The sequence below is a fragment of the Oncorhynchus nerka genome, linkage group LG28 (genome assembly GCF_034236695.1).
Source record: "Oncorhynchus nerka isolate Pitt River linkage group LG28, Oner_Uvic_2.0, whole genome shotgun sequence".
Classification (NCBI taxonomy): domain Eukaryota; kingdom Metazoa; phylum Chordata; class Actinopteri; order Salmoniformes; family Salmonidae; genus Oncorhynchus; species Oncorhynchus nerka.
In genome coordinates this window covers 62,406,004-62,433,927 of record NC_088423.1, presented here as the reverse complement: position 1 = coordinate 62,433,927, position 27,924 = coordinate 62,406,004, and the positions used below count along the sequence as shown (strand labels likewise).

Below are 27,924 nucleotides of genomic sequence, written 5' to 3'. Positions count from 1 at the left end.
TTTTATACTATGTATTTTTTATTAGCTAAGTAATAAATGGCAACTTTCGTATATACGGGCTCACAGTAATACCACGCAGGGCAGGGCAGAACAGAGAACTGACAGGATGTATGTAAACAGTATTCTTTATACTGTGATAGACAGTTCCAACCCGTCTGTTGGCCTATCACAGTAGAGACTGGGCGTGGTTTAAACTTGCTCAGCCTATTGCAGGCGCTCAGGCGGGTCCCCGCCTCTTGGCGCATCTGTTAATAGATGTAACTTGCTTGTGAAGAACATCCAGGCTCTCATGCTCCATACCGTTATCTCGCACCTGGCTCCTGTTATCTAACAAAAGACCGCTTGTTCTCGCAACACCCCGCTCTGAATGTGCCCCCCTCCCAACTAATTTGAACAGTTCCTGTCTTCATGCTTCTCTGTATTTTTCCATCATGAGAAAGTCCCATGGCCCTGATACTTTTAACAATGTTTCAAGTCAGCTATGTTGCATAACACATACATACATCCACACAAGCCAACAGCAGATAATATTCAATCATATATATGGTAATGGCTATAATGTAAAATACAGGATCCAACAAAAGTTATTCAATAGCAGCTGTAGTGAATTAAGCATCTTGAGGTTACCTGAAATAGGTCAAAGCATATATTTGAAATGTTCTAATTTATTTCATCTTTATTTAACTAGGCAAGTTGAAGTCAACAACATCGACACAGACACAAGTTACCTGCTATATTTGGGAAACAGGACTAACACTGAGAACTTGTCAAAATACAATGTATGTTTCTGTAGTACGAGTAGGCTGGTGTATGCAGTATCATTGGTAACAATTGTGTACAAGCCACCTAGCTAATAAAATAGTGGGGCTAGCGGTCGTTAGTTACATTTCAACCATAGCGATTCCCTAATCGAGGCGCAACAGAGTTCAGCGGCGAATGCCGGAAATAATAACTAAACGAACGACAAAATGGTGGAGGCTACCAGAATGAAGAGACATTTTTCCGAAAAAACGTGGTGAGTGAAAAACGTAATTACATAGCTCACTCCCAAACCAGTATCTCATTCTACCGTTATACGACTTTGTATGCGTTGTTTGTTGGCAACCTTGATATTTACGTAGTATTTGGAACGGATTCCTGTTGGAACGTTCCACAAGTTATACCCACCCGTTGTACGAAGACGCAAAGCGTTTGATGAGGTGAAGGTTCGACTCAAGAGAATGAAGATGGACTACGCACTGCTGTAGCCAGCCAAATTGAAGATTACGGTCAACGGTTCGCCTAATAAAACTCTACACACCTGAAGATGCTGCTGTGTTAGACTCTCTCGGGTAAATAACTGTAAACTGCTCCTCCGCAGCATTGGATAACTTTTTTATTTGAATCTGATCATGAAGCAGTGGTGTGAGTTCTCACGTGCTCCTGTTCAGTAATATTCGTATCGTTATTATTTTTCTTGCTAAAGTAACTGCCGCTTTTAGCTCAGACTGAGATATGTGTTAATCTGTATATTGGTGCCCAGGTTTGGTTTTAGGTGGAAAATCCTCAATCTTCTTCTTTGGATTTTCATATATATATACTGCTCAAAAAATAAAGGGAACACTAAAATAACACATCCTAGATCTGAATCACATTGTATGATTTTTAAGTAATTAATTTGCATTTTATTGCATGACATATGTATTCGATCACCTACCAACCAGTTAGAATTCCAGCTCTCACAGACCTGTTCGTTTTTCTTTAAGAAGCCCTCTTGTTCTCCACTCATTACCTGTATTAACTGCATCTGTTTGAACTTGTTACTTGTTTAAAAGACAACTGTCCACACACTAAAACAGACTCCAACTTCTCCACAATGGCCAAGACCAGAGAGCTGTGTAAGGACATCAGGGATAAAATTGTAGACTTGCACAAGGCAGGGATAAGCTACAGGACAATAGGCAAGCAGCTTGGTGAGAAGGCAACAACTGTAGGTACAATTATTATGAAATGGAAGACGTTCAAGATGATGGTCAATCACCCTCAGTCTGGGGCTCCATGCAAGATCTCACCTCATGGGGCATCAATGATCATGAGGAAGGTGAGGGATCAGCCCAGAACTACACGGCAGGACCTGGTCAATGACCTGAAGAGAGCTGGGACCACAATCTCAAAGAAAACCATTAGGAACACACTACTCCGTCATGGATTAAAATCCTGCAGCGCACACAAGGTCCCCCTGCTCAAGCCAGCACATGTCCAGGCCCGTCTGAAGTTTGCCAATGACCATCTGGATGATCCAGAGGAGGAATGGGAGAAGGTCATGTGGTCTGATGAGACAAAAATAGAGCTTTTTGGTCTAAACTCCTCTCGCCGTGTTTGAAGAAGGATGAGTACAACCCCACAAAGAACACAATCCCAACCGTGAAGCATGGAGGTGGAAACATCATTCTTTGGGGATGCTTTTCTGCAAAGGGTACAGGACGACTGCACCGTATTGAGGGGAGGATGGGGCCATGTATCGCGTGATCTTTGCCAACAACCTCCTTCCCTCAGTAAGAGCATTGAAGATGGGCCGTAGCTGGGTCTTCCAGCATGACAACGACCCGAAACACACAGCCAGGGCAACTAAGGAGTGGCTCCGTAAGAAGCATCTCAAGGTCCTGGAGTGGCCTAGCCAGTCTCCAGACCTGAATCCAATAGAAAATCTTTGGAGGGAGCTGAAAGTCCGTATTGCCCAGCGACAGCCCCAAAACCTGAAGGATCTGGAGAAGATCTGTATGGAGGAGTGGGCCAAAATCCCTGCTGCAGTGTATGCAAACCTGGTCAAGAACTACAGGAAACGTATGATCTTTGCAAACAGGTTTCTGTACCAAATATTAAGTTCTGCTTTTCTGATGTATCAAATACATATGTCATGCAATAAAATGCTAATTATTTACTTAATCATACAATTAGATTTCTTATCTCACAGTTGAAGTGTACCTATGATAAAAATGATAGACCTCTACATGCTTTGTAAGTAGGAAACACTGCCGATTGTGCAGGTTATCAAATACTTGTTCTCCCCACTGTATATGTAGCAAAAAAAATGCAATTTTCACTCATAAAATACAATTAGTTCACCACTAGAGGGACAGAATCCTAGACTGGAGATAAATTAATCATGGTAATTATGCCAGTCTGCACAGCTCCTTTCTAACCAAAGATGCTGAGGACTTTTACAAAACAAACTCCATTCGTCAATACTAATATTAGTGTAGTCCACGTTCAAACAATGCTATATATTCCTGAATCAAAACATGTATGTAAACAGAATAAACACAAACAGCCTTCTGACAAATATGGCTTTTTGGTAATATTTTATTGTCCAGAGATTAAATATTTCATTTCTTCCGCTTCATTTGAATCCTAATAGGTCTATACTGTGCCCTTTAAAAAAGACAGATTGGTTTAACATACCTATAAAACAGGCAAAGCAATGTTATGTACCAGGGTAAGCCACTACACAGTATAAGAGCGGTGAAGAAATTGTATGTGAACAAATGTCTCTCCCAAAATGATCAATATTTAGTTCCAAATTCCACATCATGAATTCTACAGTATTTCCATTTTTAATTATACAATCAATACTTTGTCCACTCAATCACAGACCCACAAACATTTCTCAAATTATCCCTTACATTTAAGCACATCATAGTAACTTTGGGTCAACAAACTATAGACAACCTATTGGAGCAATACTTGGTCATAATTCTGAGCAAACCCCCTTAGATGGAAATTATTAGTCTATTTTACAAGCCTCAAAATAGGATTGGTTGAATGATATACCTTTTCCAAACTCATGACCTGTGAGCACGTTTCCTATTTTCAGCCCTTGGGCTGAAGCACAAAGCATTGGTAATCAACAAATAGGTTATCATAGAATGCTTTAAAATCCAATTAAGTACAAAGTGTCAAATTCAATATTGCAAATGTGCAGCAGTAAGTCAGGCAAATATGGCAGAATTTCAGCATGAGCTTTTAGATCATATCTTCCTGCTTGCCGTTCCATCAGTGGCTTCTGTTGAGTCGAAAGGCAGCATTAGAGCTTCTAAGATGTAAGTGTGAGGAGAGGTTACTGCATACACCACCACATCACTGCCAATGAGGCAAGAAGGCCCAGCAAGGGCTTGCCAGTGCCAATGGATGTGGCTCCGTTGCATAGGTTACTGGTGCAACATTTGAAGGTAAATTTTGGTACAGATGGAAACATCTGGGCCAATCGATTGAAGTCGCAGTCAGAGACCTTGATGCACTGCCGAGTTGTCTGTCCCCCTGTGCCAAATAACATACGAGTTACAGGGTAATGCAGAGAAATGGGAGGATTTTCATAATTTGATTCAGATTACACATTTTACGGCACCTCTCTCAGCTAGTGTCAGGCAGGCATCCTCATCAACACGGCAGTCCTGTGTAGTTGTGCAGCTCCCGGTGTCATCCTTGCATTTGACACAGCGGATGGCAGAGCCTGAGAAAACCAGGTGAGACACTTAGCCCTTCACATGACTCAAATCATTCCACTTCCATTTTGATTAGCTACTGTGACTTGGTCAAATGTGAAATGCTCCATCCTTGATTGCAATACAGTTTTAGAAAACTTGAATATCATCCAAAAATAACTTTACATATATAAATGTCCACTCATGTTTTTGTTACGGAAGCTTTTGTTTCCGCCTGAGTTTTCATTAGCTCAGGAAGTGCAATGCAAAATACTTCTGTGAGAATCTGTTAAAACGGCACACAGTAAATATATATTTTTGTATTTGTAAAATCATTTTTGGGTGCTATGAACGTAGAGTGCGGTTTCCAAAAATGTATTGTATGCAATGATTAACGGTTAGACAGAGCATTGTAAATGTGAACCATGTGGCTATATGACCTTCAATTTTCAAGCGCAAGGCGAGACGCAACAGTAGCAAAGAAGCAACTTTAATGGCAGAAAAATGATTACTTACCCAATCCAAATATTGCAAAACAGAACACTAAGCACATCCCAGGATAATTATTCATGATTTGGATTTCTGCTGTCTGGATAAAAAGAGACAATAATCATTTAAAACTATAATCCCTAGTTGCTAAATCCATTTTTGGGCTTGTAAATTAATGATATATACCCATTAATTTTTGAAGAATAACTTCAATGCCTCAAGATAATTTCAACTGTTGTATCCCATCAAAGCCGAAAATATAAACTTGTTTTAACCATGTTTTGATAGCAGTTTATGAATTAGAGAGTTACATTTCTCCAGGCCCATCCCTCAGCGTTTTACCAAAACAGGGTGACTTATTTTTTCAATGAAGGACTGGCTTTAACTAGTGATGGGGGTAAAAACCTATACAGTTACATATCGGGATATGTTTGACGCTATATCATATCGCGATATACAGTTTGCGCTAGTTGGCTGTACCTACACCAACACTCCTGTTAATCTTTCATAGTTTGTTCTCCATCTTTTTAAAATAGGGAGCCTTTGTTTTCAGCACTTGTATTTCCCTGACTGATCCAAACTAGTTCTCATGGCTCTTGTCCCTAGGCAGCAGACATATGGGGAGATATGTTTGAAACATCGAATCACAATACATATATTGGCACCGGCTAAGTAGTGTGACAATGGGTGCGTTCGTAAAGTCACTCTGGCCATCTACTCCGATTTCAGAGCACTCTCGTCTGAATATGCCAGAGCGCAGAATAACTGATGAATTTACAAAAACTCAACACCCGTTGAATAAGACCGGTGTAGGTAAACGTTGGCCAAAAAAAGCATAATTAAATTGTTGTCGGCAGCAAAGTTGCAGTCACCAACGCTCTGGATAACATGAAAACAGCACAACCAGCTCTGCAAGGGCGAGTAAAATGGTCAGAGTGAGGTCTTCTCTCATTTGTGTCTGGAAGTAGCTAGCCAACGTTAGCCAATTAGCTCGGGTGCTTGACTGCATTTGAGGTCAGAACGGTCGGATCAACCCTACTCCTCGGCCAGAGCGTCCAGTGTGCGTTCTGAATGCTCCTAGGGCAAAACTCTAAATACATTTACATTTAAGTCATTTAGCAGACGCTCTTATCCAGAGCGACTTACAAATTGGTGCGTTCACCTTAAGACATCCAGTGGAACAGTCACTTTACAATAGTGCATCGAAATCTTTTAAGGGAGGGGGGTGAGAAGGATTACTTTATCCTATCCTAGGTATTCCTGAAAGAGGTGGGGTTTCAGGTGTCTCCTGAAAATCGTAAATCTACGAATGGACAATGTGACAACGCTCTGAATTTACGAACGCACAGTTCTGGCACTTCATATTTAATTTACGAACACACCAAATCGTGAGATCACTGGCAAATCACATGACTAGGTAAAATCCAATGACATCACTTTCCGGATTACGTCCAAACGCATTCCTCAATGAAAGACATGACACATTTTTAAACAATGCTTTTTTTCCTGATAAAAATGAGTTCATTGCATCCGCCGTGGAGCCCAGTTTCATAATGTTACCATATGTCCAAGCTGCCTGCCATAGTTTAAGTAATCACGAAAAAAACACCTTATTTTAAAGGCCTTTTTCACGCTGCCATCTCCTATTAGTTAAAGCCTTCAGAACGTTCTATTCCCAGTTTACTGTTCTACTTCACAATGCTTGCTTTGCTATTGTTGGCAATGAGACCTACCCACGTTGTTTGTAGTTAAAATGTAAAACAAATTACTAATGGAATTTCATATAGGGAAATCTAGGTATGTCTGTCTCTCGCAATGTGTATATTTAGAAAAAAATTGTATTATTTAGTTTCGTCCTAAGAACAGATTGTAGTTGGAAAATAAAAAGGATACATATTTTGGTGTCATTTAGGTTAAATGAAATTCTATGCATCACTCCAGTCAAAACAGGGTCTGCGAACGTTCCATTCGTTTGCTATGGGTTAGTGTTCCAGCTTTAGCCAACGTTATTTTGCCATTTTCCAGCAGTATCTCTCTATATGCATCTGCCATGGCTTTGGTTTACAGTAACCTGACCAACACGGTAATTAGTGAGGTCCCAACGAGTCCAGACTTGGTCAACTGGCAGGACTAAGGTTACGTTAGCTACATTAGCTGTGTAGCTAAAGCTATGCTAGATAGCCAACCACACACCACATTAACTCAAATAGTTACGTTAGTTCATACAGTGAACATTTTTAAGGAAATAGGTCTTGACTTACCCTGATTCCTCGAACAACGAAAGCAAAATGGCAAGCAAGTGCTTAGGAACTCGGAAATATCAACCATGGCCCCTCCCTTTCAGAAAAATAAACTGCCAACTGCTGGGGAACGTAGTTTGTGATGACACCAACCTATTAAGTAAATGCAGTATTATTTAAGGTGTGGTGTTATATTCAGGGTACAACAATTTACATTTCATAATACTGTATGACGAAGCATTAATAATTTAATGACTGATTAATTCCTTAATTCCAAATCACAACCGGCCGTGATGGGGAGTCCCATAAGGCGGCGCACAATTTGGCCCAGCGTCGTCCGGGTTTGGCTGGTGTAGGCCATCATTGTAAATAAGAATTTGTTCTTTAACTGACTTGCCTAGTTAAATAAAGGTTAGATTTTTTTTAAATACAATAATTAATTGACACATGACATGAGAGATACCAAGTTGGAGGTTGAAGTGCATTTCAAATTGGCCAACTACTTGAACTGAAACTCTTATCTTCAGGTAGACTAACTGATTACCCCACAACTGCCTACACCGGTTTGTTTCAGAAAATGAATGTCAGGGCAAAATTTAACAGCTGGGTTTAACAATGCATCCTTGGAATGTGCTATATTCATTGGAATAGATAACTAAATGAACTGAATTGAGAACTGTAATACAGTTGTCATAGACTGAATGCTAGTCATAAGTAAGACCAACTTACATTAGTTATCATGACATGAATGGGTGAAATGAGGCTATTGGTTTACACCAGTAGGCCAACACAACTCAACAGATGAACAAAGGAACATTGGTCAGGCTACAACAGAGGCCACTTTTTTATTATTTTTTAAAATCTTTATATGCAAGTCAGTTATAATACATAACAGCACACATCTTCCTGGCAACATTGTCAAAGATAAAACATCTCTCTGAAAAAACTGAATTTGCTCTGCTAAGCCAGGGTATTTTCATGTCCAGTTACGTACAGTTGAAGTTTACATACACCTTAGCCAAATACATTTAAATTCAGTTTCTCACAATTCCTGACATTTAATCCTAGTAAAAATCCCCTGTCATAGGTCAGTTAGGATCACCGCTTTATTTTAAGAATGTGAAATGTCAGATATAGTAAATAGTAAAGAGAGAATGGTTGATTTCAGCTTTTATTACTTTCATCACATTCCCAGTGGGTCAGAAGTTTACAGACACTCAATTAGTATTTGGTAGCATTGCCTTTAAATTGTTTAACTTGGGTCAAATGTTTCAGGTAGCCTTCCACAATAAATTGGGTGAATTTTGGCCCATTCCTCCTGACAGAGCTGGTGTAACTGAGTCAGGTTTGTAGTTCTCCTTGCTCGCACACGCTTTTCAGTTCTGCCCACAGATTTTCAATAGGATTGATGGCCACTCAAATACCTCAACTTTGTTTTCCTTAAGCCATTTTGCAACAACTTTGGAGGTACATTTGGGGTCATTGTCCATTTGGAAGACCCATTTGCGACCAAGCATTAACTTCCCGACCGATGTCTTGAGACGTTGCTTCAATACATCCACATAATTGTCCTTCCTCAATATGCTATCTATTTTGTGAAGTGCACCAGTCCCTCCTGCAGCAAAGCACCCCCACGCTTCACGGTTGGGATGTTCTTCAAAAGCCTATCCCTTTTTCCTCCAAACATAACAATGGTCATTATGGCCAAACAGTTCTATTTTTGTTTCATCGGACATTTCTTCAAAAAGTACGATCTTTGTCCCCATGTGCAGTTGCAAACCGTTGGACTGGCTTTTTTATGGTGGTTTTGGAGCAGTGGCTTCTTCCTTGCTGAGCGGCCTTTCAGGTTGCGTTTCGATATTGGCCTCATTTTACTGTGGATAAAGATACTTTTGAACCCGTTTCCTCCAGCATCTTCACAGGGTCCTTTGCTGTTGTTCTGGGATTGATTTGCACTTTTCGCACCAAAGTACGTTCATCTCTAGGAGACAGAACGCGTCTCCTTCCTGAGTGGTTTGATGGCTGCGTGGTCCCATGGTGTTTATTCTTGCGTACTATTGTTTGTACAGATGAACGTGGTACCTTCAGGCGTTTGGAAATTGCTCCCAAGGATGAACCAGACTTGTGGAGGTCTACAATTTTTTGTTTTCTAAGGTCTTGGCTGGTTTCTTTGGATTTTCTCATGACGTCAAGCAAAGAGGCATTGAGTTTGAAAGTAGGCCTTGAAATACATCCACAGGTACACCTCAAATGATGTCAATTAGCCAATCAGAAGCTTCTAAAGCCATGACATTTTCTGGAATTTTTCAAGCTGTTTAAAGGCACAGTCAACTTAGTGTATGTAAACTTCTGACCAGCTGGAATTGTGATACAGGGAATTATAAGTGAAATAATCTGTCTGTAAACAATTGTTGGAAAAATTACTTGTTACATGCACAAAGTAGATGTCCTAACAGACTTGCTAAAACTATAGTTTGTTGACAAGAAAATTGTGGAGTGGTTGAAAAACAAGTTTTAATGACTCCAACCTAAGTGTATGTAAACTTCCGACTTCAACTGTACATGCTGAGATGAGTGATACACTTGTGCTCAAAGCTGAGATAATGTCCATCTAATGACCTGAAATTGCATCAGAAAGCATTATAAAACATAATATACACTTCCCGCCATATTTACTTAGACAGTCAAGCAACATTTCTTAAATGTGGCTCTTATTTAAGATTGTACGTTTAATATGAGGCGACAGCACAGAATGTCACCTTTTATTTTAATACATCTCTTTGACTTTTTAGAAATGAAATAACTTTATGCATCTTTTTTTTAATTCACTTTTATTGTATCAAAGTAGTCAATAGTTTAGTATTTGTCCCATATTCCTAGCATGCAATGAATACATCAAGCTTGTGATGACATAGTCATATGAAAAAGTTTGGGCACCCCTGACAATTTCCATGATTTCCATTTATAAATAATTGGGTGTTTGGATCAACACTTTCATTTTGATGTATCAAATAACTGATGGACACAGTAATATTTCAGTAGTGAAATGAGGTTTATTGAATTAACAGAAAATATGCAATATGCATCAAAACAAAACTAGACAGGTGCATAAATTTGGGCACCCCAATATAAAAATCACATAAATATTTAGTAGAGCCTCCTTTTGCGAAAATAACAGCCTCTAGACACTTCCCATAGCCTCTAATGAGTGTCTGGATGAAGGTTGCAAGTTCAAACCCCCGAGCTGACAAGGTACAAATCTGTCGTTAACTGCCCCTGAACAGGCAGTTAACCCACTGTTCCTAGGCTGTCATTGAAAATAAGAATTTGTTAGTTAAATAAGGTAAAATAAATTTTGGACCATTCCTCCAGCCCCGGCGTAACTTCAACTTTGTGACTGATTCTTCAACATTTTCCCAAGAATCTGCTGATATTGAGTGGAATCCATGCGACCCTCAACTTTAACAAGATTCCCAGTACCGGCACTGGCCACACAGCCCCACAGCATGATGGAACCCCCACCAAATTTTACTGTGGGTAGCAAGTGTTTTTCTTGGAACGCTGTGTTCTTTTGCTGCCATGCATAACGTCCCTTGTTATGACCAAATAACTCAATCTTTGTTTCATCAGTCCACAGCCTCTCATTCCAAAATGAAGCTGGCTTGTCCAAATGTGCATTTGCATATCTCAAGCAACTCTGTGGCGTGTGTACAGAAAAGGCTTCATCCGCATCACTCTCCCATACAGCTTCTCCTTGTGCAAAGTACGCAGAATTGTTGAACGGTGCACAGTGACACCATCTGCAGCAAGATGATGTTGTAGGTCTTTGGAGGTGGTCTGTGGGCTGTTTTTGACCGTTCTCACCATCCTTCGCCTCTCCGATATTTTACTTGGCCTGCCACTTCTGGCTTTAACAAGAACTGTGCCTGTGGTCTTCCATTTCCTCACTATGTTCCACAGTGGACACTCACAGCTTAAATCTCTGCAATAGCTTTTTGTAGCCTTCCTCTAAACCATAATGTTGAACAATCTTGAGAGTTGTTTTGAGGCCCCCATGTTGCCACTCTTCAGAGAGTCAAAAAGAACGACTTGCAATTGGCCACCTTAAATACCTTTTCTCATGATTGGATGCACTTGTCTATGAAGTTCAAGGCTTAATGAGCTCACCAAACCAATTGTGTGTTCCAATTAATCAGTGCTAAGTAGTTACAGGTATTCAAATCAACAGAATGACAAGGGTGCCCACATTTTTGCATTGCCTATTTTTCACGTATGAAATTAAATCAGATAACTTACTATTGCTACACTAAAAATCTTTGTCTGGACAATACCCCAGTACTCAGCTTTTATTAGAAAATGAATGGCATGCCACTGTGATTATTTTCTGTGACGACAGAGTAAATTATTATGCAGCCTCAGAGGGGTGCCCAAACATTTTCATACGACTGTACTTGTTGGATGGATTTGCAGTTCGTTTTGGTTGTGTTTCAGATTACCTTTCACCCAATAGGAACTGAATAGTGAATTTTTGTCATTTTAGAGTCACGTTTATTGTAAATAACAGATGTTTCAGAACACTACATTAATGTGGATGCTTCTATGATTGTGGATAATTATGTATGAATCGTGAATAATAAAGACCACGAAAGTTACAGAAGAACAAAGTTCATACTCCTGCAAAAATGCTAACCTCCTCTGTTAATGGTAATTGTGAGAGGGGAGCATTTTGGGGGGTATTATCTTTGTTCCTCTAACTTTCTCTCTCTCTTGTTCTTCCTCTGTAAATTCTTTGAATTTGTCCAGACTTATGAGGGAAAAAAACAAATAAGTGAACTAGATACAATGCCTTCAAAAAGTATTCATACACCTTGACTTATTAAAAAAAATGTTTTGTTACAGCCTGAATTCAAAATGGATTAAATATATTTCTCACCCATTTACACACAATAACCCATAGTGAAAACACGTGTTTAGAAATGTTTGCAAATGTATTGAAAAGGAAATACTTTTACATAAGTATTCACAGTTCTGAGTTAATACATGTTAAAATCACCTTTGGCAGTGATTACAGCTGTGAGTCTTTCTGGGTAAGTCTCTAAGAACTTTGCACACCTGGATTGTACAATATTTGCAGATTCTTTTTTAAACTCTTTGTGCACTGTCAAATTGGTCATTGATCATTGCTAGACAGCCATTTTCAAGTCTTGCCATAGATTTTCAAGCCTATTTAAGTCAAAGCTGTAACTAGGCCACTCAGGAATATTCAATGTCATCTTGATAAGCAACTCCAGTGTATATTTGGCCTTGTGTTTTAGGTTATTGTCCTGTTGAAAGGTCAAATGGTCTGTTGGAAAGCAGACAACCAGGTTTTCCTCAATGATTTTGCCTGTGCTTAGCTCTATCTATGCCATTTCTTTTTATCCTAAAAAAACTTCCTAGTCCTTGCCGATGAGAAGCACACCCAAAACATGATGCAGCCACCACCATGCTTGAAAATATGAGAGTGGTACTCAGTGATGTGTTGTGTATGTCCAAAACATAATGCTTTGTATTCAGGACATAAAGTGAATTTCTTTGTCAAATTTTTGCAGTTTTAGTTTAGTGTCTTATTGCAAACAGTATGCATGTTTTGGAATACTTGTTATTCTTTACAAGCTTCCTTCTTTTAACTCTTGTCAATTAGGTTAGTATTGTGTAGTAACGATGCTGAACAAAAATATAAACGCATGTAAAGTGTTGGTCCCATGTTTCATGAGCTGAAATAAAAGATCCCAGAAATGTGTATTATAAATTACATTTCTATAAATTATTTATCTTGAAATGTGTGCACAAATATGTTACCTCCCTGTTAGTGAGCATTTCTCATTTGTCAAGATATTCCGTCCACCTGACAGGTGTAGCATATCAAGAAGCTGATTAAACAGCATTATCATCACACATGGGCACCTTGTGCTGGGGAAAATAAAAGGCCACTCTAAAATGTGCAGTTGTCACACAACACAGATGTCTCAAGTTGAAGGAGCATGCAATTAGCATGCTGACTGCAGGAATGTCCACCAGAGCTGTTGCCAGATCATTTTATATTAATTTCTTTACCGCCTCCAACGTCATTTTAGAGTATTTTTCAATAAGTCCAACCGGCCTCACAATCGTAGATCTCATGTAACCACACCAGCCCAGGACATCCACATCCGGCTTCTTCACCTGCGGGATCATCTGAGACCAGCCACCCAGACAGCTGATGAAACTGAGGATTTTTACTGTCTGGGTCCATTCATTACTGCACCCCTGCTCAGTCATGTGAAATTCATAATTTCTCTCAGTGGCGTTAAGACAATCCAAGAAGAAGGCACAGGGATGCAGCTTAATAAGGTCCAGGGCAGAATGCTGGGACAGGACAGCCCCCACTCCGACATCCGACGCATCTACCTCCACCACAAACTGACGGAACAGGTCCAGATGGATCAATATGGAAGCTGTGGTGGAGCAGTGCTTAAGGTCCAGGAAAGTCCGGTCAGCAGCTGGGGGCCACGCGAACGGGACCTTGGGAGAGGTGAGTGCTGACAGGGGGAATCCAGGGTGCTGTAACCTCGGATAAAACGGTGATAGAAATTGGCAAATCCTAGGTAGCGTTGCAGCTGCACTCTGGACATGGGCTGGGGCCAATCCACCACTGCTCTCACCTTTCCGGGATCCATCTCCATATACCCAACAGCAATGATGTATCCAAGGAAGGAGATGGTGGAGCGATGGAATTCACATTTTTCGGCTTTGACAAAAAGCTGGTTCTCCAGGAGACGCTGGTGGACCTGTCGGACGTGGAGCACATGTTCTTGAGCCGAGCGGGGAAAGACGAGGATGTCGTCAAGGTAGACAAGCACGAGCCGGTTTAACATGTTCCGGAGAACGTCATTAACCAGGGCCTGGACACAGCAGGAGCATTGGTCAGACCAAATGGCATCACCAGGTATTCATAGTGTCCGCTAGTAGTGTTGAAGGCTGTCTTCCACTCGTCACTTTCCCGTATACATACCAGGTGATAGGCGTTTCGCAGGTCCAACTTCGAGAAGATAGTGGCCCCCTGGAGCGTCTCGAAGAGCCGAGGCGATGAGTGGTAGTAGGTGCACGGGTGCCTCAATGTCATTAAGGCCCCGGTAGTCGATGCACGTGTGCAGGGTTTTGTCCTTCTCCACAAAGAAGAACACTGCGCTGGCGGGGAGGCAGAAGGACGTATACCCACTGCAGCCAAGGAGTCCTCGATGTCTACATAGCCTTGGTCTCCAGACCCAACAGTGAATACAGCCCTCCCGGGGTGGTGTAGTGCCCGGGAGAAGGTCGATCCCACGGTCATACGGTCGATGGGGAGGGAGTGAAGTGGCCTGTGCCTGCGCTGCAAACCTCCCGAGGTCCTGGTATTCCGTGGTAATGGCAGAGAGCTTGAAGGCTTCTTCCGAGCCCCACAGGAAGACGTCCCGGGGCAGGCTGCGCTGACTTCAGGCAATGGCCATGGCAGAACGGGCTCCAGCCCATGATAGTACCAGCAGTCCAGTTGATAAGGGGATTGTGGCGCTGGAGCCAAGAAAACCCCAATACCCCGATTGGGACCAGAATAGACCTCCTCTCCCTCTTATGTTCCCGTAGTCGAGATCGGTAGGCAGCTCCCGTCCTTAACCACCTCCGATAATCCATGAAGGAATGTGTCAAACAGGGATTCCGAGTTCCAGGCACTCCCGTCAGCCACCGAAACCTTTTTTACCTCAGTCACAAACTCCTCCAGGCTGAAACACACGGCAGATTGTTGTTCCCACACTGCCATAGCCCAGGCGAGAACCCTCCTGGACGTTAGCACTATGAGATATGCTATCTTCGAGCGGTCCGAGGGGAAGGACGAGGGCTGCATCTCGAAGATGAGGGAGCACTGGGAGAGAAACGCCCGACAGGTTCCTGACCCTCCAACGAAGCATTTTGGAGGAGGTAAGCAGGGTTCTCAGGAAGCCGAGGTGGCGGGGCTTCTGACTTTGCAACTTGGCCAGATAGTGATGAACACGCACCCACCTGTTCCGTTACAATACCATAACATCAATTTGTAGTTTGATTTGCAAACTCACATTTCTACCAAAAAATATTTTCCTCTATTACAAATAGTTTTTAGATGTATCATTAGACTGTGAGAATAACTGATAAACATTTTAGTTTAAATATTTTGCATTGTATAGACTACTCTTGCACAGCAGGTGGTGCTAGTAATGCCGATGATTAATAGTGATAACGCTGACTAGCATTTTTCCACTCATTAGATTTGTTACAGAACACTCTGAGGACTTTCAAAGTGATTTAGAAGTTATATAAGTTAAGGGCTAAAAGTTAAAACAACCACTCAATGTAGTATGACAACTGTGAAACTAATAACAGGAAGGAGGTCTCCCCACCCAGGGAGGGGAGAAACCCTTAGGCTTGTAGTAGATTAGGAAACATGTTGCAGAATACGATAAGCAATGACCATTTGGAGAAGACTTGTACATAGCATTTGTTTATTGAGTTAATGCCAAATAATAGAAGGGGACATTTAACGTGTGTGTGTGTGTTTCAAAGTAGATTAGAGGACAGCGGAGTCAATCACCACCTTCCGGAGACACCTGAAACCCCACCTCTTTAAGGAATACCTAGGATAGGATAAAGTAATCCTTCTCACCCCCCTTAAAAGATTTAGATGCACTATTGTAAAGTGGCTGTTCCACTGAGGTCATAAGGTGAATGCACCAATTTGTAAGTCGCTCTGGATAAGAGCGTCTGCTAAATGACTTAAATGTAAATGTAATAGATTAGAGCCTAATGAGATATCCTTATAAGAAGTGTAACTCAGTAAATCTCTTAAATTGTTGCATTTATATTTTTGTTCAGTATATCTTGTTGATCCATCCTCAGTTTTTTCATATGACAGCCATTAAACTAAGTGTTTTCAAGTGACCATTGGCCTCATGGTGAAATCCCTGAGCGGTTTCCTTCCTCTCCGGCAACTGAGTAAGGAAGGACGCCTGTATCTTTGTGACTGGGTGTATTGATACACCATCCACAGTTCAATTAATAAATTAACCACGCTCAAAGGGATATTCAATGTCTGCTTCTTTTTTTCTTCCTCCCCCATCTCCCTTCTTTGCGAGGCATTGGGAAAACCTCCCTGGTCTTTGTGGTCTTTGTGGTTGAATCTGTGTTTGATATTCACTGCTCGACCGAGGGACCTTACAAATAATTGTATGTGTGGGGTACAGAGATCAGGTAGCAATTCAAAAATCATGTTAAACACTATTGCACACAGTGAGTCCATGCAACTTGTGACTTGTTAAGCAAATTACTTACAAATTTACCCCTGACCCCATTTAGGTTTACCATAAAGGGGTTGAATACTTATTGACTCAAGACAAGTCAGCTTTTCATTAACTTGCAAACATTTCTAAAAACATAATTCAACTTTGACATTATGTGGTATGTGTAGGCCAGGGACACAAAAACTCAAATGAATCCATTTTAAATTCAGGATGTAACACAAAATGTGGAAAAAGTAAATGGGTGTGAATACTTTCTGAAAGCACTACATTAAGTGCATTAATTTGTAAACGGCAAAACAGATATGTATGGAAATACCCTCAAAAAAGGTGACATTCTGTACTGTTGCCTCAAACATTTGATCTCAAATTCAAAATGCTGGAGGACAGAGCCAAAGGTACTCATTTTAGCGTCGCTGTCCAAATAAATACGGAGGGGTGTGATGCTCTAGCTCATTGTTCAAACATTCAGATTTCTATGAGAAACTGCACACTGATTGGCTGCTTTACTAAACAGATGATTGTTTCTGCAGACTTTCAAATAATCATAATCACATTACAATGAATAAAGATACTGATCCATTAAATGCATTAATGCATGACAGAGACAAGCCCACGTTAAAATGTTCCTGTATATCTAGACGGCATCCAATGTACAGTAGCTCAACAGCTTTCATGTGGGCTTCTCTTTGTCATTGTTGTTAGCGTATCCAAACAGCCCAGCTTTTATGTGTTTCCATATAATTCCTTGGTTTTTGTTGGGTTTGAAAACCACTGGCAGTGACCATCTCTGATTAAGAGCATCATAGTTATAAATGTTTAACACCACTGCAGAAACAGCTGCAATGTAAAATAAATGTCCTTTTTGATGATGCGTTAACGACCTACCTACAGTGGACCTGAAGAGTTGGCGTGGCTTTTCATAGGATTTAGATAGAGCACCAATCTGCACTTTAGTTCAAGGCACTAGGCAGTCAGCTAGAGAATGAACAATGTTACTATTGAAAAAGAGGTGTACAACCCTGCTCTCAATAGTCAATGTCCAGTTCCAGATTGCGCCATTGTTGAAAAAAAATAAACAATGGCGAGATCTTGGATTTGCATGGGAGGGCATATTGCAGAGGCTGTGGTAGTATCTCATCTAGCTATCAGCTACAGCTTTACCAATAACAAAAACAAACTTTACTCTTTTGGAACTGTGAAAGTCCTTCCCAGCCACTTTCCCAATTTAGTCCCGTGGTGAGAAAAGTGTGTAAAATGTGGCGTGGACATCGTCCCCCTGGGGCTGCCATGTTTATGCCTCAAAGCTCACCCTCATTATAGTCATCAGTGTCTGACGAGTTGTCTTTGTTAAAAGAGGCACTAGAAACATCCCTTGCTGATACCTGCTGATGGGGGGGAGCAAATATTAAACCAAGTTGTTGTTTTAAAACTTTACCATTTGTTGTATTAACAAAAATGGGGACAAATAAAAATACCAACAAAACACTTTCATTTAATAACCCTAGCCTAAAAGTTGGCCCTAATCACTGACTTATCAAGTCTCTTAAAACTGAATCCAATTGTCACTTATCACTATCTCATAAACACTTACCGACCGTACAATTGACTCACGGAATGGAGGGCAAACCATGTGAAAGCAGGGGATGCAGACGTCGAAGATCTCCTCATTCTTGAGGCGGTGTAGTGGCCTTCCATGTACTCAGAGGTAGCAGAGAAGGTTGTGCAGCTGGCGTACTCATTCATGTACTTTAACCGGAGTCATCACCGGGAATTTTCCTGCAGACAATGTCAAGAGATTAGTATATCTTTTAAAATATTTTTTTATATCAGTTGAAGTCAGAAGTTTACATACACCTTAGCCAAATACATGTAAACTCAGTTTCACAATTCCTGACATTTAATCCTAGTAGAAATTCCCTGTCTTAAGTCAGTTAGGATCATCACTTTATTTTAAGAATGTGAAATGTCAGAATAATAGTAGAGGGATTTATTTCAGCTTTTATTTCTTTCATCACATTCCCAGTGGGTCAGAGGTTTACATACACTCAATTAGTATTTGGTAGCATTGCCACAATAAGTTGGGTGAATTTTGGCCCATTACTCCTGACAGAGCTGGTTTAACTGAGTCAGGTTTGTAGGCCTCCTTACTCGCACATGCTTTTTCAGTTCTGCCCACAAATTGTCTATAGGATTGAGGTCAGGGCTTCGTGATGGCCACTTTTGTACCCGTTTCCTCCAGCATCTTCACAAGGTCCTTTGCTGCTGTTCTGAGATTGATTTGCACTTTTCACACCACAGTATGTTCATCTCTAGGAGACAGAACGCGTCTCCTTCCTGAGTGGTATGATGGCTGCGTGGTCCCATGGTGTTTATACTTGCGTACTATTGTTTGTACAGATGAACGTGGTACCTTCAGGCGTTTGGAAATTGCTCCCAAGGATGAACCGGACTTGTGGAGGTCTACAATTTTTTTTCTGAGTTCTTGGCTGATTTTATTTTCCCATGATGTCAAGCGGGTGGGTCCCAAAGACAGTCAACTTAGTGTATGTAAACTTCTGACCCACTGGAATTGTGATACAGTGAATTATAAGTGAAATAATCTGTCAAAACAATTGTTGGAAAAATTACTTGGGTCATATACAAAGTAGATGTCCTAACCGACTTGCCAAAACTATAGTTTGTTAACAAGAAATTTGTGGAGTGGTTGAAAAATGAGTTTTAATGACTCCAACCTAAGTGTATGTAAACTTCTGACTTCAACTCTATGATGAAAATTACATTAGTAATCCGTTAGCTGTAAATCATTCTTAGATCGTAACAGGTTTTTGTCCACTGTTACCAAAAGGAGACAACTGAGAATGAAACATTACGCTAAGTCCACAGAATCATCTCTAGTCTAGTCACCTACCGACAACACCTGGCCCACGGACCTCCTCCACATTCACATTAGCATTGGTGATCTTCCAATAACGACAAGCATTCTCAGGGAGGGCATCATTTGCCATTTCAATCCTGAGGGTAAAATTTAATGTATAAGGTTAGGGAAGTTATGACAGCTGTATTTTAATCCATTTACCCATATCATTTTAATCATTATCAGGAGCTGAAATCAGTAGAGGAAATAGTGGTACCTGATCCGGTAGGTGAAGAAAAAATGTGGAGGATCCACTGAGCTGAGCTCCGGTAAGAATGAGGTAGACACTGAAACAGTAATATCCCGTGGCGGAAACACACTGCTTATCATGGACGTACCTGTGAATAGGGACAAAGCTTAAACCTTCAAAATCCTTTGGAAGCCTTGATTTGAATGCATGTTAACTACATATTAGTGGTGTCCCCACCAAAAATAAAAAATAAAATAAAAACTTGGTCGACCAAGAGTTGTCTGTTCTTTGAAAACATTATTTTTCTATATATAGCCACATCCTATGTGTTTTAATCAAATCAACTACAGTGCATTCAGAAAGTATTCAGACCCCTTGACTTTTTCTACATTTTGTTACTTCTAGACTTCTAAAAATGATAAAAATAAGAATTTTTCCTCAATCTACACACAATACCCCACGACAAAGAAACAAAAAAAACGGTTTAGACATTTTAGTAAATGTATTAAAAATAACAAATACCTTATTTACATAACTATTCAGACCTTTTGATATGAGACTCAAAATTGAGCTCAGGAGCATCCTGTTTCCATTGATCATTCTTGAGATGTTTCTATAACTTGATTGGAGTCAACCTGTGGTAAATTCAATTGATTGGACATGATTTGGAAAGGCACACACCTGTCTATACAGGGTCCCACAGTTGACAGTGCATGTCAGATCAAAAACCAAGCCACGAGGTCAAAGGAATTGTCTGTAGATCTCCGAGACAGGATTGTGTCGAGGCACAGATCTGGGGAAGTGTACCAAAAACGTTCTGCCGCATTGAAGGTCCCCAAGAACACAGTGGCTTCCATCATTCTTAAATGGAATAAGTTTTGAACAAGCTGGCCGCTTGGCCAAAATGAGCAATTGGGGGAGAAGGGAGGTGACCAAGAACTCAATGGTCACTCTGACAGAGTTCCAGTGTTCCTCTGTGGAGATGGGAGAACCTTCCAGAAGGACAACCATCTCTGCAGCACTCCACCAATCAGGCCTTTATGGTAGAGTGGCCAGACAGAAGCCACTCCTCAGTAAAAGGCACATGACAGCCCACTTAGAGTTTGCAAAAAGGCACCTAAAGACTCTCAGACCATTAGAAATATGCCAAGCGTCACATCTGGGGGGGTTCAGCCTAAGTAAGTTACAGTATTAAGACTAAACAGGATTCGCTCTTAGACCTTCAGCTCAATGACGGTTATACAAGGCTGCTACACTAAGCTTATAAATGATAATGACATTACTGATCCAAGATGGCGTAGCAGTCAGACGTCTTTGTTCTTCGTCTTGTATATGTCCCATGTTTATATCTTTTTATATATTTTTCTTAGCAAATCTTTTATATTTTTCTAAACCTCAACTTCAAAATACTCTCCTGCAACCCGCCTCACCCAATGTGGTGTGGATCTGTCTCTTCTAAATTATTCGTATTGTGGGATTCTGTATTTTACATTATAGCCATTACCATATATATATGATTAAATATTATCTGATGTTGGCTGTGTGAGGTATCTGCATTGTGCACTTGAGCATCATCATGAGATTAAACAACTGCTTGCTACATCTACTTTCCTGTTTGTGTGTGTGACAAGAACTGAGTAATATGGTGTGACCTGCATGTTGCAAAACTGTAGATAACAGCCCAGCAGATGCTTTGTCCCTGTGTTTGTATGTAACAATATTGAGCACATGGTGTGACTTGCTGTATCTTACAAAGTTGTGGTTAATTAGGTATAGGGGGGGTGGTCATCACAAGGTTTAACTGAGATGGAAAAATACTGAACAACACAATCGCAGGAACTGAGCAACTGTTATAACTAGGCTGCGATACCAGAACAGTAAGAATCTATACATCGACGGAGGGAGGACTCCAAGAAGCGCCAAGAGGCGGGGACCCGCCTGAGCGCCTGCGATAGGCTGAACCACGCTCAGCCTCTACTGTGATTGTTCCAACCTGTCTGTTGGCCTATGTCTATCACAGTATAAGAACACTGTTTACGTACATCCTGTCAGTTCCCTGTTCTGCCCTGCGTGGTATTACAGTGAGCCCGTATATACGAAAGTTGCATTTGCCATTTATTACTTAGCCAATAAAAAATACATAGTGTACAATCGGTGACTCATTGTTATATTTATCCTAATACCAGATTCGAATTTACGCAACTCTAACAGTATCCACCTCCGAACCGGTATTCCCCAACAGAAGCTAGCCAGCTAACTAGCTAACAGTCAGCTAACCACTGCTAGCGGTCATCAGCTAACCTTTAGCTCAGAAAGCTCTCGCCAGTTTGTACAATGCGATTCAAAAGAGCATACCGGACCTATTTTCTCTCCATATCCCCAGTTTCCTACCGCAAGCTCTGAACCTCTTCACCTGGATCACCACAGCTAGCTAGCTGCAATCCGAGTGACTATTCCTAGTTTAAAAATTCTTAGGGATAGGGGGCAGTATTTTCACATCCGGATGAAAAGCGTGCCCAAAGTAAACTGCCTGTTACTCAGGGCCAGAAGCTAGGATATGCATATAATTAGTATATTTGGATAGAAAACACTGTTAGAATAATGTCTGTGAGTATAACAGAACTGATTTGGCAGGCGAAACCCCGAACACAATCCATCCAGGGAAAAAAGTTTGAGGTCATGGTGTTTTCCAATGCTTTTCTATGGGAAACCTGATTTATTAGGGCCCAGATTGCAGTTTGTGGTGGTTAATTTCCTTACTATCAAATGAGGAGAGACAAACTTATCACACAAGCCAGAGTTATACTTAAACTAATCTTTAATAATAAGAGCAATAATAGCAATGATTCTCAATGATTCACCATTTCTAATGATCCGTTGAGAGTGATAAAATAAAAGTACAAAGGTCTTTTATAGCCAAGATACACCCCTTTCAACCTACATGACAAACAACAGATACATAGAATGGTCACAAGGTTAAGACTCCAAACTAGAACCATCTCTCCCTGGTACGGTATAGAGCAGAAACATTAACTCATGTTCTCTGGAATGCGCTTTAGGTTTTATCACCCAAAGACAACGTAAATCTCCTCTGTCCGTGTTCTCATAGAGGCCCATCCTCAGTAGAAGACACACACAATGGTTAACAGAATACTCTATTCTGTCGAATAAAACAACCATTATAATGCAATACAAACATTAGAACATAATCTTGCAATTTCCTATGGCTTCCACTAGATGTCAAAAGTCTTTAGAAATTGTTCAATGTTTTTCTTTTGAAAAATGAAGTAGTGCTATTCTTTCTACGTGTCACTCAGAAGGTCTCTAGTATTTTGTTGCGCATGAACAGGAGCGCGCTCCGTGTTGTTTTTCTTCTGTATTGGAAACTGTTGATCACGTCTTAAATTTGATAGATTATTTACATTTTAGGATACCTGAGGTTGGATTAGGAACGTTGTTTGAAATGTTTGGACAAAGTTCACAGGTAACTTGTTATTATAACTACTTTGTAGTCATGTTGGAACTGGTGTATTTTTTAATCAAACACGCCAAATAAATTGACATTTTGGGGATATAAAGAAGGAATTTATCGAACAAAACGACCATTCATTGTGTCACAGACATTTGAGATTGCAAAAAGATGAAGATCTTCAAAGGTAAGGCATTTATTATATGTCTATTTCTGACTTTCGTGTTGCACCTGCCTGGTTGAAATATGTTTTTCATGATTTTGTATGCGGGGCGCTGTCCTCAGATAATTGCATGGTGTGCTTTCGCCGTAAAGCCTTTTTGAAATCTGACACAGCGGCTGGATTAACAAGTTAAGATTTATTTTGATGTATTACACACATTTTCATGAATGTTGAATATTTATATTTCTGTAGTTTGAATTTGGTGCTCTGCAATTTCACTGGATGTTGTCAAATCTATCCCGCTAACGGGATTCGAGCAGGATTCGAGCTTAAGGGATCCCTAAGAGGTTTTAACGTCACATCCCTGTCCCGAAGCTAGCACCAATCAGCCTGGATCCAGGTTTGTACCCAAACAATTCGAGATTCTACTTTTAAAAATCCACCTTTCCAGAAACAAGTCTCTCACCATTGCCGCTTGCTATAGGCCACCCTCTGCCCCCTGCTGTGCCTTGGACACCATATGTGAACTGATTGCCCCCCTATCTATCTTCAGAGCTCATGCTGCTAGGTGACCTAAACTGGGACATGCTTAAGACCCCGGGCCATCCTACAATCTAAACTTGATGCCCTCAATCTCACACAAATTATCAATGAACCCACCAGGTACAACCCCAAATCTGTAAACACAGGCACCCGCATAGATATCATCCTCCCCAACTTGCCCTACAAATATACCTCTGCTGTTTTCAAGATCTCAGCAATCACTGCCTCATTGACTGCATCCGTAATGGGTCCGTGGTCAAACGACCACCCCATCACTGTCAAACGCTCCCTAAAACACTTCAGCGAGCAGGCCTTTCTAATCGACCTGGTCCGGGTATCCTGGAAGGATATTGACCTCATCCTGTCAGTAGTGGATGCCTGGTCATTCTTTAAAAATGCCTTCCTCACCATCTTAAATAAGCATGTCCTATTCAAAAATTGTAGAACCAGGAACAGATTTAGCCCTTGGTTCTCTCCAGACCCAACTGCTCTTGACCAGCACAAAAACATCCTGTGGCATTCTGCATTAGCATCGAATAGCCCCTGTGATATGCAACTTTTCAGGGACGTTAGGAACCAATACACACAGGCAGTTAGGAAAGCTAAGGCTAGCTTTTTCAAGCAGAAATTTGCAACTCAAAAAAGTCCTGGGACACTGTAAAGTCCATGGAGAGTAAGAGCACATCCTCCCAGCTGCCCACTGCACTGAGGCTAGGAAACACTGTCACCACCAATAAATCCACTATAATTGAGAATTTCAATAATACTTTTTCTATGGCTGGCCATGCTTTCCACCTGGCTACCCCTACCCCGGTCAAAAGCCCTGCACTCCCCACAGCAACTCGCCCAAGCCTCCCCGATTTCTCCTTCACCCAAATCCAGATAGCTGATGTTCTGAAAGAGCTGCAAAATCTGTACCCCTACAAATCAGCCGGGCGAGACAATCTGGACCCTCTCTTTCGAAAATTATCTGCTGAAATTGTTGCAACCCCTATTACTAGCCTGTTTCAACCTCATGTCGTCTGAGATTCCCAAAGATTGGAAAGCTGCCATGGTCATCCCCCTCTTCAAAGGGGGAGACACTCTAGACCCAAACTGCTACAGACCTATATCTATCTATCTCACCGTACGTTCGCCGCTATGCAATCTGGTTGCAGAGCTGGTCATGGGTGCACCTCAACCACGCTCAAGGTCCTAAATGATATCATAACCGCCATCGATAAGAGACATTACTGTGCAGCCGTATTCATCGACCTGGCCAAGGCTTTCGGCGGCCAATGACCCCATTCTTATTGGCAGACAACTGCCTTGGTTTCTCAAATGATTGCCTCGCCTGGTTTACCAACTACTTCTCTGATAGAGTTCAGTGTGTCAAATCGGTGTGTCCGGACCTCTGGCAGTCTCTATGGGGGTGCCACAGGGTTAAATTCTCGGGCCGACTCTCTCTTCTCTGTATACGTCAATGATGTCGCTCTTGCTGATTCTCTGATCCACCTCTATGCAGACGACACCATTCTGTATACTTCTGGCCCTTCGTTAGACACTGTTAGCTAACCTCCAGACGAGCTTCAATGCCATACAACTTTCCTTCCGTGGCCTCCAACTGCTCTTAAATGCAAGTAAAACTAAATGCATGCTCTTCAACCGATCACTGCCCGCACCTGAACGCCTTCAAGACTGTTGGAAAAGCATTCCAAGTGAAGCTTGTTGCGAGAAAGCCAAGAGTGTGCAACGCTGTCATCAAGACAAATGATGGCTACTTTAAGATTCTCAAATATAAAATATATATTTTGATTTAACACTTTTTTGGTTACTACATGATTCCATATCTGTTATTTCATAGTTGTGATGCCTTCACTATTATTCTACAATGTAGAGAAAAAAATAATTAGTTTTTAACTTGAAAGAATAGGTGTCCTACATTTTGACTGGTACTGTATATATATATATATATTTTTTTTTTGCCTGTGCTCGACTAAAGAAATCTCAGTCAGCCCTACTACATATTGTAGAGTATTGCCATCATGACACAGAAACTACGACCTCCCTGCATGTGCCATTTAGGTATTTCAGAAAGGGAAAGTTAATGGAGGTTACCTGGAGGTCTGATCCCAGATGATGGGGTATTCTCCTGTTACCACATTATGGACGTACGAGGTAAACCACTCAGTAAAGCTGGACCCTAAGGTGAGAAATTAGAGTGAGAGGAAGAAAAATAATGAGTAAGTGAGACACTGCATAAGTTCAAATCCATTCATGTTGAGGAACTAACATTGAATATCAACAAATATTATTTTGGCAAATAATCCACTTTCATTTTTTTTTATTCCATTAATGAAGTGCTATGTTGCAATACAGCAGTTTATATTTCACATCTCCCATCATGCAGTTAGTCCACAACCTCAAGAATGGGAGCAATGCCAGAATCCTATGTACCTTGAAGAATTCCTGGACTTACATAATAACCTAGTTGTTAAGCATCCAAATAAAAGTTGCTTTTAAGTTTGCTTAACTTGCAGTGAGATGTCGCCATGAAACATTTTCACACAACCTAACTGAATATTTTTTATAATGTTTTATGTAATGTTAGAGTTGTGTAAATTCGAATCTGGTATCAGGATAAATATCACAATGAGTCACCGATTGTATACTATGTATTTTTTATTAGCTAAGTAATGGCAAATGCAACTTTTGTATATACGGGCTCACTGTAATACCACGCAGGGCAGAACAGGGAACTGACAGGATGTATGTAAACAGTGTTCTTATACTGTGATAGACATTGTTCTAACCCGTCTGTTGGCCTATCACAGTAGAGGCTGGGCGTGGTTTAAACTTACTCAGCCTATCGCAGGCGCTCAGGCAGGTCCCCGCCTCTTGGCGTTTCTTGGAGTCCTCCCTCCGTCGATGAAAAGATTCCTACTGTTCTGGTATCACGCCCTAGTTATAACAGTTGCTCAGTTCCTGCTATTGTGTTGTTCAGTATTTTTCCATCTCAGTTAAACCTTGTGATGACCACCCCCCCCCTATCCCTGCTTAACCGCAACTTTGTAAGATACAGCAAGTCACACCATGTGCTCAATATTGTTACATACAAACACAAGGACAAAGCATCTGCTGGCTGTTATCTACAGTTTTGCAACATGCAGGTCACACCATGTTACTCAGTTCTTGTCACACACACAAACAGGCAAGTAGCAAGCAGTTGTTTAATCTCATAATGATGCTCCAGTGCACAAATGCAGATACCTTTCACAACCAACATCAGATAATATTTAATCATATATATGCTAATGGCTATAATATACAGAATACAGAATCCCACAGTAACAAACTAATATCTCATCATACCTGTGATGAACATGTCAATTGCAGATGGATCTTGTGCCATTTGATCCTATAATAGAAACATTTACAACAATCCTATTAGTCATCCATTAGTGTAAGGTACTTAAGTAAAATAATTTAAAGTTGTTTTTTGGGGCACTTGTACCATTTATATTTGTTATAACTTTTACTCAAGTACATTCCTAAAGAAAATGTACTTTTACTCCATACATTTTCCCTGATACCCAAAAGTACTTGTTACATTTCGAATGCTTAGCAGGACAGGAAAATTGTCAAATTCACACTTATCAAGAGAACATCCCTGGTCAGGCCTACTGCCTGATCTGGCGGACTCACTAAACACAAATGTTTGTTTGTAAATTATGTCTGCGTGTTGGAGTGTGACCCTGACTATCCATAAATAAAATTTAAAAAATAGAAAATCGTACAGTCTGGTTTTCTTAATATAAGGAATGTGAAATTATTTTAACTTTTATTTTTGATACTTAAGTATATTTTAAATCAAAGACTTGTATACTTTTACTGGGTGACTTTTACGCGAGTCATTGTATATTAAGGTATCTTTACTTTAACTCAAGTATTACAATTGGGTACTTTTTCCACTACCGCCATTAGTTAATTTCCATTATTCAACATTTTCTCCTGCCTGTGGTGAGATACCATAGCTAGAAAAGGGATGCCCCCAGTGGCAAAGAGTTGTCCTTGCTCCAATTTATGAAACGTAAACACTGGAAGCTGTTTGCAATTGACGTGGTGAGAAAGCTAGAAAATGGCTCCCCCCA

General features: G+C 40.7%; 1 protein-coding gene, 1 long non-coding RNA gene and 1 pseudogene across 2 annotated transcripts in view; 1 reads left to right on the top strand and 2 right to left on the bottom strand.

Moving 5' to 3' along the window:
* On the bottom strand, positions 1 to 2,622 carry LOC135565592 (uncharacterized). Its single transcript, XR_010461722.1, has 2 exons — positions 1,168 to 2,622; positions 1 to 627 (listed from the first exon to the last, which is right to left on the bottom strand). It is a non-coding gene; the product is annotated as an uncharacterized LOC135565592 (long non-coding RNA).
* The window catches only part of LOC115113500 (synaptotagmin-13-like), a 53,807-nt gene continuing 26,707 nt past the window's right edge, over positions 825 to 27,924 (top strand). Inside the window, 1 exon segment of the mRNA XM_029641255.2 lies at positions 825 to 1,015. The gene's annotated coding sequence lies outside the window, so the exon portion shown is untranslated.
* LOC115113501 (F-box only protein 3-like) overlaps positions 4,977 to 27,924 on the bottom strand; it is a 31,794-nt pseudogene continuing 8,846 nt past the window's right edge.